We start from the raw sequence: 14,503 nt of genomic DNA, 5'->3' as shown, positions 1-14,503 counted from the left end.
TTCCTGCCTCTGAGGGCGCCTGCACACACATGGCATACAAACACACACACACACACACACACACAACTAAAATTAGAATCCAGAGTGCTAAAATAGATCGGATTTATCACCCTGAAAAAAAGACTCAAGTCCAAGTGGATCAAAGACCTCAACATAAAGTCAGACTCTCTGATCCTAATAGAAGACAGAGTGGGGAAGAGCCTTGAAGAAATGCTTTGGCACAGGAAACGACTTCCTAAACAGGTTTCAGATAGCACAGGCACTAAGTTCAGCAATGAGACATCAAGAAACTGAAAAGCGTCTGTAAGGCAAAGGACACCGTCTATAGGACATTCCCTACAGAATTGGGGAAAGGGTTTCACCAGCGCCACATCTGGACATCAACAAAACAAACAATCCAATTTAAAAAATGGGGTACAGACCTAAACAGAATTCTCATCAGAGGAATCTCAAATATCTGAGAAACGCTGAGACAAGAAATATTTGACATTCTTAGCCATCAGGGAAATGCAAATGAAAGCTTTGAGAGTCCGTCTTACACCTGTCAGAATGACTAAGATAAACAGCTCAAGTGACAGCTGTGCTGGCAAGGATGTGGAGCAAAGGAACGACTCCTCCACTGCCGGTGGGCGTGCAAACTCGTACAACCACTCTGGAAATCAATATGGCGGCTCCTCAGAAAATCGGGAATCAATCTACCTCCAGATTCACCTATACCACTCTCGGCCACATACCCAGAATGCCCGTCCCACCGCAGGGGCACTTACTCAATATGTTCAGGGCAGTTTTATTTGTAGTAGCCAGAAATGGGGAACAACCTAGATGTCCTTCAGCTGAAGACAGGATAAAAAAAAAAGTGGTACATTTGCCCAATGGAATATTACTCAGCTATTTTTTAAAAGGGAATATTAATCAGCTGTTTAAAATGACATTGTGAGATTTGCAGGTAAGTGGATGAACTAGAAAAAAAAATCATCCCGAGGGAGGCAACCCAGACCCAGAAAGACAAACATGATACGTACTCGCTTACAAATGGAAGTAAAGGATTATCACACTATAATCCACAGACCGAGAAAAATCATGTAAAGAGGAGAGGTGGGAAGGAGGGGCATGAATGGATTTCCCTGGGAAAGGAGAAATAGGATCGATTTTGTGGGTGGCGGAGGTGGGGGACAGGAGGGATCAGGTGGGGGACGGAGGTACGGAAAGAGGGAAATGACTAAAAGAGGAGCATTTAGAGGACAGTAGGGCAGTGGAACCTAGGAGGGTGACCTAGCCAGGACTCCTATTAATGGAGCCTGAACAGGCCAACTATTATAACCAGGCTAGGCTCTCAGTGTGGGAATAGAACAGCAACCCAGCCACAAAACCTACAGACCCACAACCTGCCCCGCCTGCAGAAAAACGTGCTGGGGCAATGGTAGCTAATAGCTTGTGGGAGTGGCCAATGACTGGTCTAGCCTGAGACCCACACCATGAGAGGGAGACTGTGCCTCAACACTGCCTAGATGGCCAGGAACCAGAAGCTGGGTGGCTCAGAGACCCAAACAGTTGTGGTTGGGTAGAACCAAACACAACTGACCAGAAAAAAAAAAAAGCAGTTAATGAAATGACTGCTAATAGAATTCTGCTAGACTCATAGGATCAGTGTCTGGCCCAAGCATCATCAGAGAGGCTTCCTCCAGCAGCCAAAGAGAACAGATGCAGAGGTGTTGGCATTTAGTCTAGACTCCGCCCCACAGTTACCTGGCAACAGCCTGGTGTGCTGACCCAATATAAAAGGGGATGCTTGGCCCCTCCTCTTTCTCTTGCTCCTGGCTTCCTACCTCTCTCTCCCCATTCCCCTCCCCTTCCATCTCCACGTGCTGCTCAAGGCCAGCTTCCTCCCCTCCCTCTTCCCCTCCCCCTCTTCCTCTCTCTCTCTTTCTCTGCCTTTCTCTCAACTCCCCTCCTCATGCCCTGAATAAACTCTATATTACCGTGTGGCTGGTACCTGGGGGGCGGGGGAAGGGATACCTCAGCAGGGGCCCACAGAGGTGCTCCCTTCCCCCCAACCTTACCGATCACCACCAAATAGATTTCTTTCTCTTTCATATCTTTTTATAAAACACAACAGTGATCTACAGCCAAACGTTAGGCAGAGCAAGGGGAACTCCGAAGACTGGTAGGAAGGATTGCAGAAGCCAGAGGGCTTGAGGACACCAGGAAAACACTGCCCACAGAATCAACGGAGCAGGGCTCAAAAGGCCTGCCTCACAGAGACTGAGACCACCACAGAGCCTGCATGGTCCAGTCCGTGCTGGGTCCTCTGCATACGTGCTGCTGCGGTTGTTTAGCCTGGGAGAGGGGTTGTGGGACTCCTAACAGTGGGAGTGGGGCTGTCTCTGATTCTTGTCGGCACTTGGGACATTTTTCCTCCTACTAGGTTTCTTCATCCAGCCTTGACACCAGGGTATATACCTCGTCTTATTGTGTATAGTTATGCCGAGTTTGGTTGCTATGACGAGGAGGCCTGCTCCCTTCTGAGGGGAAACAGGGATCAGTGGATCCGGAAGAGAGGAGAGGTATGGGAGGGACTGGGAGGAGGGAGGGGAGGAGGGAGGAAGGAGAGAAGGGATTGTATTGTATGTGGTCAGGATGCATAGTGTGAGAGAAGAATAAATAAAATAAAATAATTAAAATTAAAAAACAATGCGTCAGCTCCTCAAGAACTGGCCGCCGCACTTTGGTGGCCCTTCATTTGGTCTTGTACATACACCTAAAGGAAACCATGTACCGGGAACCACAGTGACGGTCATGTCATTTCCTCGATGCCATCTGTAGTCACAGTCCATGGGTGATCTGATGCACGTGTAAAAGTGTGTGCTGGAATGAAGGACGCTTTACCATTTACGCTTGTGAAAGGTCCGAAAACACATGCTGAGCACAGACAGGCAGGGCAACTTTGCAGAATGAACTATAGCATGCGGTAGGTAGAAAGTGGCCATTAAAGTGTACGCTGCCGGCCGGCCGGCCGCCTGCCTGCACTTACAACCCCAGCATTCGAGAGAGCCGAGGAGAAGCACCGTGGGTTTGAGGCCAGCCTGGGCTACACAGTTGAGGGATGTGGTCGTCAGGAGCCTGTATCTGACCTGTTAACACACACACACACACACACACAGATGAGTCTGGGAGGATGATCGGCCCCCAACCAGAGGTCCCCGGGGTCCTCTTGTCCACCACGGCTGTGTGTCATCCCAGCTCCTTATCTATAGAAGGCTGATTGCAATGTGAAGACATACCCAAAATAGGCGGGTCCATCCCCGTGGGCCGACATCCGGGCCACACAGAAAGGAGAGTGAACTGAGCACCAGCTCGCTGCTTCCGTGACCGCTGACTGGAGGTATCCAGTTACCCATCCTGCCTTCCCGCCATGAAGGGCTGTGTACTGGCTGGTTTTGTGTGTCAACTGACACAGGCTGAAGTTATCACAGAGAAAGGAGCTTCAGTTGGGGAAGTGCCTCCATGAGATCCAGCTGTGGGGCATTTTCTCAATTAGTGATCAAGTGGGGAGGGCCCCTTGTGGGTGGTGCCATCCTTGGGCTAGTAGTCTTGGGTTCTATAAGAGAGCAGGCTGAGCAAGCCAGGGGAAGCAAGCCAGTAAGGAACATCCCTCCATGGCCTCCGCATCAGCTCCTGCTTCCTGACCTGCTTGAGTTCCAGTCCCGACTTCCTTTGGTGATGAACAGCAATGCAGAAGTGTAAGCTGAATAAACTTACACTTTCCTCCCTGACTTGCTTCTTGGTCATGATGTTTGTGCAGGAATAGAAGCTCTGACTAAGACAGGCTGTAACTTGGGAGGCAGATAGACCCTTCCCTCCTTAAGCTGCCTGCCCGGTATTTATCGAAGCACTAACAAAAGAACAGCTAATAACAGATAACAACGTCATCTATGGAGCTTTGGAAAGGCTGTTACTCATGCCAGGTTGGGATATATTTTTGGTGATGCAGCCATTTGGGGGTCACCCTAAGCCCATGAAACTCCGATTGTGCCACAGGTGCCCTACGGAGGGGAACCAGGTGTTTGTGCCTCTATCCTCAGAAAGTAACTCCATACTGAAGCTTGAGGGTCATGAGTTCAAGGGGAACCTGGGCTACAAAGCGAGACCTTGTCTCCAAGGACACACGTGGGCTGGTGGGATGGCTCAGTGGGCAAAGGTGCCAGGCGCCAAGTCTGATGACCCGAGTTCCATCGTACATGGCAGAAAGAGAAACCAACTCCCGAAAGTCATCCTCTGCCCTCTACATGCCTGTTGTGACACATGCACAGATAATGAATGTCAAACAAAATGTTAAATACGTGTGTGCACACATTTGTATGTTCCTAGGTGCAGCTCAGGGGTAGAGTGCTTGCCTAAAAGGAACCAAGTCCTTAGTCCAATCTCTAACTTCAAAAGTCTGTGGAATAGGGCTGGGCGGTGGTGGCGCACGCCTGTAATCCCAGCACTCTGGGAGGCAGAGGCAGGCAGATTTCTGAGTTCGAGGCCAGCCTGGTCTACAGAGTGAGTTCCAGGACAGCCAGGGCTGTACAGAGAAACCCTGTCTTGAAAAAAACCAAATCCAAAAAAACCAAAAAAAAATAAAAAAAAAAAAAGTCTGTAGAATAAATGTAAATACATGTTCAGAAATACAGTCAAATATTAACTGTTTATTTGAGCAGTGCATTCGAAGGAGAGAGCCTCTCATTTGTTCTGAAACTTTGTTTGTTTGTTTTTGAGGCAGGGTTTCTCTGTGTAGCCCTGGCTGTCCTAGAACTCATTCTGTAGATGAGGCTGGCCTCGAACTCACAAATCTGCCTGCCTCTGCCTCCCAAGTGCTAGGATTAAAGGCATACGCCACCACTGCCTGGCTCTAAATTCTCTACAATGAAGGTATAGTTATGACTCTGTGTGTGTGAGAGAGAGAGTGTGTGTGTGCGTTTCAAGACAGGGTTTCTCAATGTAGCCTTTCCAAGAACTTTCTCTGTAGAACCAGTTGGCCTCAAACTCACAGAAATTCACCAGCCTCTGCCTCCTGAGTGCTGAGACTAAAGGCTTGTGCCACCACCACCTTATAATCTTTACTTACACTTATTATTAGTTTTTCAGTCAGGGTAGACCAGCCTTGAAGTCACAATCCTCCTGCCTCAGCCTCCAACATGCTAGAATTACAGGCTTGTTAGGGACTTATTCTATCTAACATTGTGACACAATATCGCATGAGACATATGGAGAGCCTTCTTGTGCAGTCTGCAGTGTTTTTTTCTTCTTCAGCGTATGTGTGTCTGGGCTTTTCCTTTAGAAGATTCGTCTAAGGCTGAGGCCTAGCTCAGGTCTGGGATTCCACCGCTTGGGAAGCCGAGAGCAGAGAACTGTGAGTATGAACCTAGCCTGGGCTACAGGGTGAATTCCAGGGCAACCTGGACTACATAGCAAAGTGTGTGTGTGTGTGTGTGTGTGTGTGTGTGAGAGAGAGAGAGAGAGAGAGAGAGAGAGAGAGAGAGAGAGATGAAGGAAAGCAGGTAGGAAGGAATGAAAAAAGAAAGGGAGGAATAAGGCAGGGGAGAGAAATAAAGGAAGAAAAAAAGAAAGGAAGACAAAAGAGAGAAGGAAGGAAGGAAGGCGTAAAAAGGAAAAAAAGCAGAAAAAAGGACTGGGGAGACAGCTTAGTGGGCAAGGAGCTTGCTGTGCAGGCATGGAGACCCGAGTTCAAATCCCTAGCACCCATGTAATCCAGGTGAGGTGCTGTGTACCTATAACCCCCAGCCAGCATGGGGGCTGACAGGCAGATTTCTGAGGCTCCTCAGCCAACCCAGCCAGTCAAGGCACACACCCAGACCCACACCCACTCCCCACCCCCATTTCAAAAACTAAAGACAGAGAAGAAACTGAGAAGGATGTCCAAAGTCAGCCTCTGGCCTCCACATATGCTGCCCCAGGTGAGCAACGTGCACCCACAGGTGAGTTCACCACACACACAGAGCCCCGTGGACGAGCGTTTCACACTAGAAGGCGCCTTGGGAGAAGAGGACTGACGCCCTGAGCTCTCCGACCTTGTACAAAACATGCATATCCTTGCAGGGCGATCAGGCGTGGAGTGTCTCAATGCAAACGCCCTGAAGAGGCAGCAGCAACATGGGGGACCCTGCAGATGTGTGTACCAAGAGGACTCGGGTACCTCCAAGGTCAGCCTGGACCCGGCTGTGACTCGGTGCAGTACGGAGTCCTTCTGCCATCCATTTCACACCAAGAACTGGAGACGGTGACTGTTTTGGCTATAGCAGTCCAGAATGTGACTCACTGGAAGAGTCTAGTGCCTGCTAACTCTGTGGTGGGGGACACAGCTGAGCCAGGTGTCATGGGTGCCCACTCTGTCTTGCAATGCATGTACCCAATGGTTTGGGCCTTTGTGTCCCTTCTTTTCTCTCTCCTCTTCCTCCCAAACCCCATCTTGAGATCTTGAGCATAATTACACCTGCAAAAAAATTATTGCCTCATAAGATCATATCCACAGTGACTCGGGGTCAGGACCTGTCCACACCTCAAGGTGTACCGGGTAGTTTTATGTCAACGTGACTCAAGGTAAAGACATCTGAGAGGAGGGAACCTGCACTGAGAATTTGCCTCCATGTGACCCAGCTGTAAAGGCATTTTCTTAGCAATCGATGGGGAACGGGCCCAGCGCATGGTGGGTGGTGCCCTGCCTGGGGCTGGTGGTCCTGGGTTCTATAAGGGGTCTTATAGCTGTGAGGGTCACTATAGCTGTGGTCAAACACCATGACCCAAAATCAGTTACGGTGGAAAAAGACTTTTTATTTGGCTTACACTTCCACATCGTTGTTCAACATCGAAGGAAGTCAGGACAGGAACTCACACAGGTCAGGAACCCAGAGGCAGGAGCTGATGCAGAGGCCATGGAGGGTGCTGCTAACTGCCTTGCTCCTCATGCCTGCTTTCTTATAGAACCCAGGACCACCAGCCCAGGCAGGGCACCACCCACCATGCGCTGGGCCCTCTCCCCATCGATCGCTAAGAAAATACCTTTACAGCTGGGTCACATGGAGGCAAATTCTCAGTGCAGGTTCCCTCCTCTCAGATGTCATTAGCTTGCGTCACATTGACATAAAACTACCTGGTACACCAAGAGGTGTGGACAGGTCCTGACCCCGAGTAACTGCAGATATGAACTTATGAGGCAATAATTTTTTTGCAGGTGTAATTTATGCTCAAGATCTCAAGATCGGGCTTGGGTGGCTCTGAAATCCAAACAGTGATGTTCTTCTTAAGAGGACTCAATTCCCATCTCATTAAATCCCCTGTAAACATTTTATTTGATCTGCCTTATCCGGGCACCTGCGCAGGCAGAGCTGGGTTGGGACACTTGACCTGCACAGGATGCAGCTGAGGCAGAGATTGCAGTGATGCAGCCAACGACTGTTAGACCCCCGCAGAAGCCGCAAGAAGCAGGGAGGCATGTCCCCAACAAAGAATGTTCGTATTTAGATTTCTTCCCTCCACATCTTAAGAGAATAAATGTCTGTTTTTTTTTAAACCACCAGTCTGGGGTTATCATTTATTAGAGCAGTCACAAGAAAATGACACAGAGATTTCCTGCTATAACACATGGTGAAAACTATGGGCTCTGGACCTAAAAGACTTGGGTTCAAATCTCGACTCCTCCTCATGAAAGATGGATGACCTTGAAGAAACCGTCAATGGTCTCTTGGTCTCCAAGTCCCCACAGATGAAAACAGAAAGTGCCAGAAACCTTTTTGTGAGGGTCAATGTGAAAGTTAAATGAAGCTCGATGTGGTCGTGCAAGCTTGGAATTTCAGTCGCCTGGGAGGCTGAGATACGAGGATCATAAGTTCAAGGCCCGCCTGAGGTGGAATGTGAGTTCAAGTTAGCCTGTCCCAGAATAAAAAGTAAAAAGAGGCCTGGGGTTGAGGCTCCGTGATAGGGCGCTTGCCTATCCAAGAGGTCCCAGGTTCAATTCCAAGGACCATTGAAAAGAAAAGGAGAGCGGGGCAGCAAAATGGATCCAAGGGTGCTTGCCGCCAAGCCTGACAAACCCACTGAGTCCAATCCCAGGACCCACATAACAGAACTGTCCTCCACGAGCCCAGTGCCTGCAACCACATGAATAAAGGTAATAACCAAATTAAAAGGGGGAAAGGAGGGCTGGTGAGATGGCTCAGTGGTTAAGAGCACTGACTGCTCTTCCGAAGGTCCTGAGTTCAAATCCCAGCAACCACACAGGGGCTCACAATCACCTGTAATGAGATCTGACACCCTCTTCTGGTGCAGTCTGAAGACAGCTACAGTGTACTACATATAATAATAAGTAAATATTTTTTTTAAAAAAAAAAGGGGGGGGGTTGGGAAGTGAGCAGCTGAGCACCGGCCTTCTGCCTTTGGCTCTCTCTGTTCCTTAACTCCATTGTCAGGAAGATAAATGGGATACAATGTGACCAGTGGTCTCCTGTTGCCATGCCTTCAGCCATGATGGACTGTATCCCACCAAACCTTAAGCCTGTCTTAAATCACCCCCTCCCTTTCATTTTGTCACAGCCACAGGGAGAAGTAACTAAGAAACTACCTTAGTACTCAGAGTCCTGGGGCCAGGCCAGCTTCTCCAGTCTTGGGACATCTACAAGCAGTAAGCACCTCTCTCCAAAGCTCTGTGAGCCTGGCTCCTTCCACAGTTGGCTAAGCCAGTAGTTCTCAAAGGGTGGGTCAGGACCCCTTTGGGGGGGTGTGGGGGTCATATGACCTCTTTACGGAGGTCACCTAAGGCTGTTGGAAAACACAGGTGTTTACGTTATGATTCATTAACAGTAGCAAAGTCACAGTCATGAAGTAGAAATGGAAACAGTTATGGTGGGGGGGGGGGGGTCACCACACCACAAGGAACTATATTAAAGGGTTGCAGCATTAGGAAGGTTGAGAACCAGCGGCCTAAGCCTTTGTGAGGTTAGTAATGTTTCCTGCACTGCTCTGCCACAGCAGCCACCACGTCCACGTCCACGCCCATGTCCACGCCCACGTCCACACAGCAGGACCTCTCCCCAGACTCCAGCCTCATCCCCCTGGACAGTGGCAGCCTCTGTGGCTCTCTGCATCCCTGCCCCAGGTGCTGCTCCTGTCCCAGGAGCCTCAGCACGGGAGTGGGTGGTGGCTCTTTTCACACTGCTCCCATCACATTAAATGCTCCATAAACGTTTTATTCATCCTGTCTGGTCCCGAGTGCCTGCCCTGGAGCCGCTGCTCCTTGCCGGGCAGTATTTGCTGTGTGAATGGCTTTATGGTGCCCTGTACAAAGCAGCGCTTCCTCTCCTCACCTTATGCAAGTTTCAAAGGTTGTCTCTTTCTCAAAGGCAAACATCACCCACACACAATATTCTCTTCCCATCTGTTCCCCTAGCTGGTTTCTTCTCATTTTATTTCTTTTAAAATTGTGTTACTATTTATTATGGTTATATCGTGTTGTGCTTAATGATGGGCGAGCACGTGCTGCGGAGTACGTCTGGGGGTCAGAGGGAACTCTGCGGAATCACGTCTCTCCTCTCTCCCCCTTTATTTGCGTCTAGAGCTTGACCTCAGGTCCCGGAGTATGACGAGTGTCTTTTTGTTTGTTTGGTTTTGGTTTTGGTTTTTTATCGAGACAGGATTTCTCTGTGTAGCCCTGGCTGTCCTGGAACTCACTCTGTAGACCAGGCTGGCCTTGAACTCAGAAATCCCCCTGCCTCTGCCTCCCAAGTGCTGGGATTAAAGGCGTGCGCACCACTGCCCGGTGACGAGTGTCATCTTGTTGGACTCCTGCTTGTTTGTTTGGTTGGTTTTGACACAGGGTCTTGTGTATTTGAAGCTAACTTTGAACTCACTGTATAGCCAAAGATAACCTGGATCTTCTGATGCTCCTGCCTCTACCACTCGGGTGTTAGGATGACAGGCGTGAGCCATCGTGCTGGGTTTCCTATGGTGCTGGTGATGGACCTGGGCGTTGTGTTCCCCAGGCAGGCATTCTCGCCAGCTCCTTTCACAATGTTTTGTTGTATTGAGAGTTTCCTAAGGCTGTTTTCATCTAAGAAGGTCTATCCTTGGAATCCTCACCCATTGCCCTCAGTCTCCTCAGCATTTGCCTACCTGCATGTAGCACTGTGATTGGCCCACATTCATACCTCCATGTTTCCTCTACCGGTCTGGGATAAAGGCCTCTGGTCCCTTCAGACTCCTGCCTCAGTCCTTCCAGGACACTTCACCCCTGGTCCCATGTCATCAAGAAGTGCCTCTCCCCTTACTGAGAACTTTACATCTGCAAACCCATATTTGTCCTATTTTCATATGTGTGAGAGAGACAGTCTTGTAGCCCAGGCTAACCTCCAACTTCATATGTAGCTGAGGATAACCCTGAACTCTGTCCTCCTGCCTCTGCCTCTCAGTGCTGGGCTTCCAGGTGAGTGCCACCACATCTAATCCTCACACTGACCTTTAACATTTCTCTGGCATTTTCTAGCCCCTGCACCCCTAGCAAATCATGAACAGAGAATTATTGACTGTGACCCCTGTCCCTGAAGGCCTTTTCTCAGAGTCCCAGATGCCCCGCCACCCGGGACAGATTCTCACTGGAAACCCTAATGCTAAACCCAACAGGTACAAATGAATCATCGTGGATCGCCAAAGCCAGGCTCCTGATGTCACAGGCAGTGTGGGTTCCAGGACTGGCCATGGGGCCCTATGGGTCACCAACAAGTTGAGCCTTTGTTTCTAGCAGGCTGGGTACACAGTTGGCCCCCACAGGCCTCCCTGCAGCCTGTCTGCCTGGCAGGGCCGTCCGTAGTTCTGCACAGCCCACAGGCGAGAGTCCTGGCCTTGTCACACGCAAACACTCCCGTGCCACCGTGATCTTGCTACCAAGAACTCACTTTCCTTGGCATGTCCTCTCTTATCTTCTAGAACCTTCTTATGCCTTGGTTTCTCTCCATAGCCATGCATCCAAAACCTTGAGGGGGGGCTCAGAACAAACAGGGGAGAAAGCTACGGTTGCCACTTGGGGTTCTCCCCCCCCCAGCCTGTGAGCCTGGGGGTTAGAGGATTGTAGAAGACCAAGGCACCCCAGAAGGAGTACGGGCAACAGGGCTCGAATGCTATGTCAAGATAGGGTTGTGTTATTTGCTGTGTGGCCCCCAGGAGGTCACACACCCTCTCAGAACTTTTTTTTTTCATCCCTCCTGACTTCTTCACACACTCCTCCTTGTCCGCATCACAAGAAATACCCGCAGTGAAGGATCTCGGGAAATAATGAGGCCCTTTGCTGGGGGAGTGGCTGGGTACGTGGTCAGGTCTTCTGAGTTGCTGGGTGGCTCTATTTCCCTGGACTCGCACATTCCTAGCTGCTTTTAATAACTTTGAAAACTATTTGCGTTTTGAGCCAGGGTCTCACGGTGTGTGTCCAGCTGGCTTCCAACGCCTCCAACTCAAGATGTAGCTATGGTTAACCTTGAACTGCTGGTCTTCTTGACTCTACGTCTCATGTGCTAGGCTTACAGACATGTGCCACCACCCACACCTAGTCACTTCAGTGCCGGGGCTAGAACCCAGGGCTTCGTGAATGCTAGGCGAATGCTCTACCCACTGAGCCACATCTTCAGGTCACCATTGTTAGTTTCTGAGAGGGGGGTCTCTCTGTAGCCTAGGCTGGCCTTGAACTCCTGATCTTCTGCTTCCACCTCCTGGGTACGAGGATTACAGGCCTGTAACACCTTCCCCAGCTTGCTCTTCACACTTGCAGGAAATGGGTGTCTATCTGGCTTGCTTGTCTGCCAAAGGGCTCACATGGGTCACCTTTTGTATGCAAGTTTAAGTACTTGAAGGAGAGGGTAGATCAGTCAATTGCGGTTGGGCACATGAGAACAGTGGCTAGGTAATGGCTTTCAACAGCCTCATCACCATCGTCACCACCAGCATCATCACAATCATCACCACCACCATCACCACCAGCATCACCACCAGCATCATCACCAACATCATCGCCATCATCACCACCACCATCACCACCAGCATCATCATCAACATCATCACCAGCATCATCACCAGCACCACTCCCCTCAGAATGCCAGGTCCCCGACTCTGCTGAGAGCAAAGAACAGGATGACCCACCTCCTAATGCAAACCCTGTGCGTATCTCTCTCCTCTTGACATACGACCTTAAAGGTAATGGCCTGATATAATGCACTCTTAAGATGTCCCCCAAATTCATGCAGTTCACCCTCTAGTTGCCCCCTCACACTCTGCTTCTTACATCACAGCAAAATGTGGAAGAGAGAGAGGGTCTAGGAGGACCCATAACAGAGATCTGCCTCTAGCCAGTTGCATAGTAGACGTGGTTCTGACAGTCCCCCAAAGAATAGCATGCTCCCACTCCTAGACCCCTCCCTCATACACACAGAGCCAAGATCCCCCCACTCAGCCCCTCACTATTTCAAACAGAGGGGGCTTTCCCAGGTACGCTCTGACAAGTCAAGAGTGGAAGATAAGCTACGATTGATGGTGTGCATCTGTAATCCCAGAGCTCAGGAAGCTGAGGCAGGAGGATTGCCATGAGTTGGAGACTAGCCTGGACTATATTGGGGAGACCTTGTCACAGAAATGCAAAATAAAAATGAAGTAAAAAGCCAGGCGGTGGTGGTGTACACTTTTAATCCCAGCACTTAAGAGGCAGAGGCAAGTGGATTTCTGAGTTCAAGGCCAGCCTGGTCTACAGAGTGAGTTCAAAGGTAGCGAGGGCTGCACAGAGAAACCCTGTCTCGGAAAAAAAAAAACAAACAAAAAAAAAACAAACAAAAAAACAAAAACAAAAACAAAAAAAAACAAAGAAGAAGAAGGAGACAGACATGGAGAAGGAGAAGGAGGAGGAGGAGGAGGAGGAGGAGGAGGAGGAGGAGGAGAAGAAGAAGAAGAAGAAGAAGAAGAAGAAGAAGAAGAAGAAGAAGAAGAAGAAGAAGAAGAAGAAGAAGAAGAAGAAGAAGAAAGGTGGAGATGGAAAATATCCAATAATCTCCATCCATTTCCTGCCCAGAACCTCTATGGTTGAAGAGAACCAACTCTTAAGAGCTGTCCACTGGCTTTCACACATCATCTTGGAAGGCTAGAAATGCCTGACCTCTGGGTAAACACAGGCCCAAGAACAGGGACAAGCAGAGATCACTAAGTGACCAAAGAACCCCTTTGTTCTGCAAGGAATGTCTGAAGGCAAGAGCGATGGATTTCAGCAGTCCTCCACATACCAGAGGCTACACCTCAGGCCACCAGCTGCCCAACCACAAGCCAGGCCACTTCTTCTGCCCTTGCAGACTTCCTCGGTGGCCCCTGAGGACCCCAAAGTCCAAAGGAGGACCTAACATAAATTTCCAAACCTTCCCCTGAAAAGAGAAGTCGGAGCATCTAACAGTTCTGCCCAGGGCCCCAGTGCACAAGGCTGGGTGTCACTCACCAGAAACTGCTGACAAGACAGAGAACAGCTGGAAAGCCAGCGGCAGGAGCCAGGTCACGAGCATCTCCCAGGGAGAGAGTCCTGGCCGGAAGAGCTCCCCTCCTCAAGAGGTCCAAGAAAGAGCCCTGTACCAAAGGAGCTCTTACAAGATGGACCCTAGAGATCTTTGCCCCAGGGGAGAATGATGTCTGGCCCTGGGTGGGGATGACTGTCGTGTAAGGTGAGGGGTGACCACAGAGAGTTGGCCAAAGGACAGTCTGTCAACCTTCCTCCCCTCTAATTCCAGGTGTGTTGACTGCCCCAAGCAACAGTCAACAGAAATTGAGAATCCCTGGGTGGGTGGGGCAAGATAGACAGAGCAAACAGAAGACTGAGGTGTTGAGGCTCTGAAGAAAAGTAGCCTAGGGGTGGATGCCGGGGAACACAAGGGCGTGGTGACAATGGAGGGAGGAGCGCGTGGACCCCTGGGAGGGACGATCGCTAAGAAGTCGGGCTAGATGAAAGAGAACCTTCCTCAGTGTCCAGTCACATTTTCCCCAGTCTTCTTTCTCCATTGTGCCTCCCTCTCCTACCCCAGAGCTGCCCCCTTTCCATTGCTTTCCTGAGGGGTGGGGATGACATTTACACCTAAGATTTTTATGGCTTTTCACTCCTGACCAGAGTCAGAGATGAGAGAAACCTAGTCTCTTCCCAAAACACAGGCAAAGTCCGAGGGACTTCTCCTAACCCTTCACCCAAATAGCTACTGGATTAGATTACTACTCCCTGTCCCTGTCGCCATCCTGTCCCCATCCCTGTCCCTGTCCCGGGCAAGAACACTGGCTAGTCTTCACCATGGAATCAGGAAGGGGCTAAGGCTTTACTGACAGGCAAGTAAACGCACCTGTCGTCAAGTCTGAGGACCCGAGTTCAAGTCCCAGAAACCACACGGCAGAAGAAGAGAATAAATCCCACAAGTTGTCTTCTGAGCTACACACACACACACACACACAC

The sequence above is a fragment of the Apodemus sylvaticus genome, chromosome 22 (genome assembly GCF_947179515.1).
Source record: "Apodemus sylvaticus chromosome 22, mApoSyl1.1, whole genome shotgun sequence".
NCBI classification, from domain to species: domain Eukaryota; kingdom Metazoa; phylum Chordata; class Mammalia; order Rodentia; family Muridae; genus Apodemus; species Apodemus sylvaticus.
The sequence above is the reverse complement of the archived record's forward strand: the minus strand, read 5'-3'. Positions refer to the sequence as shown.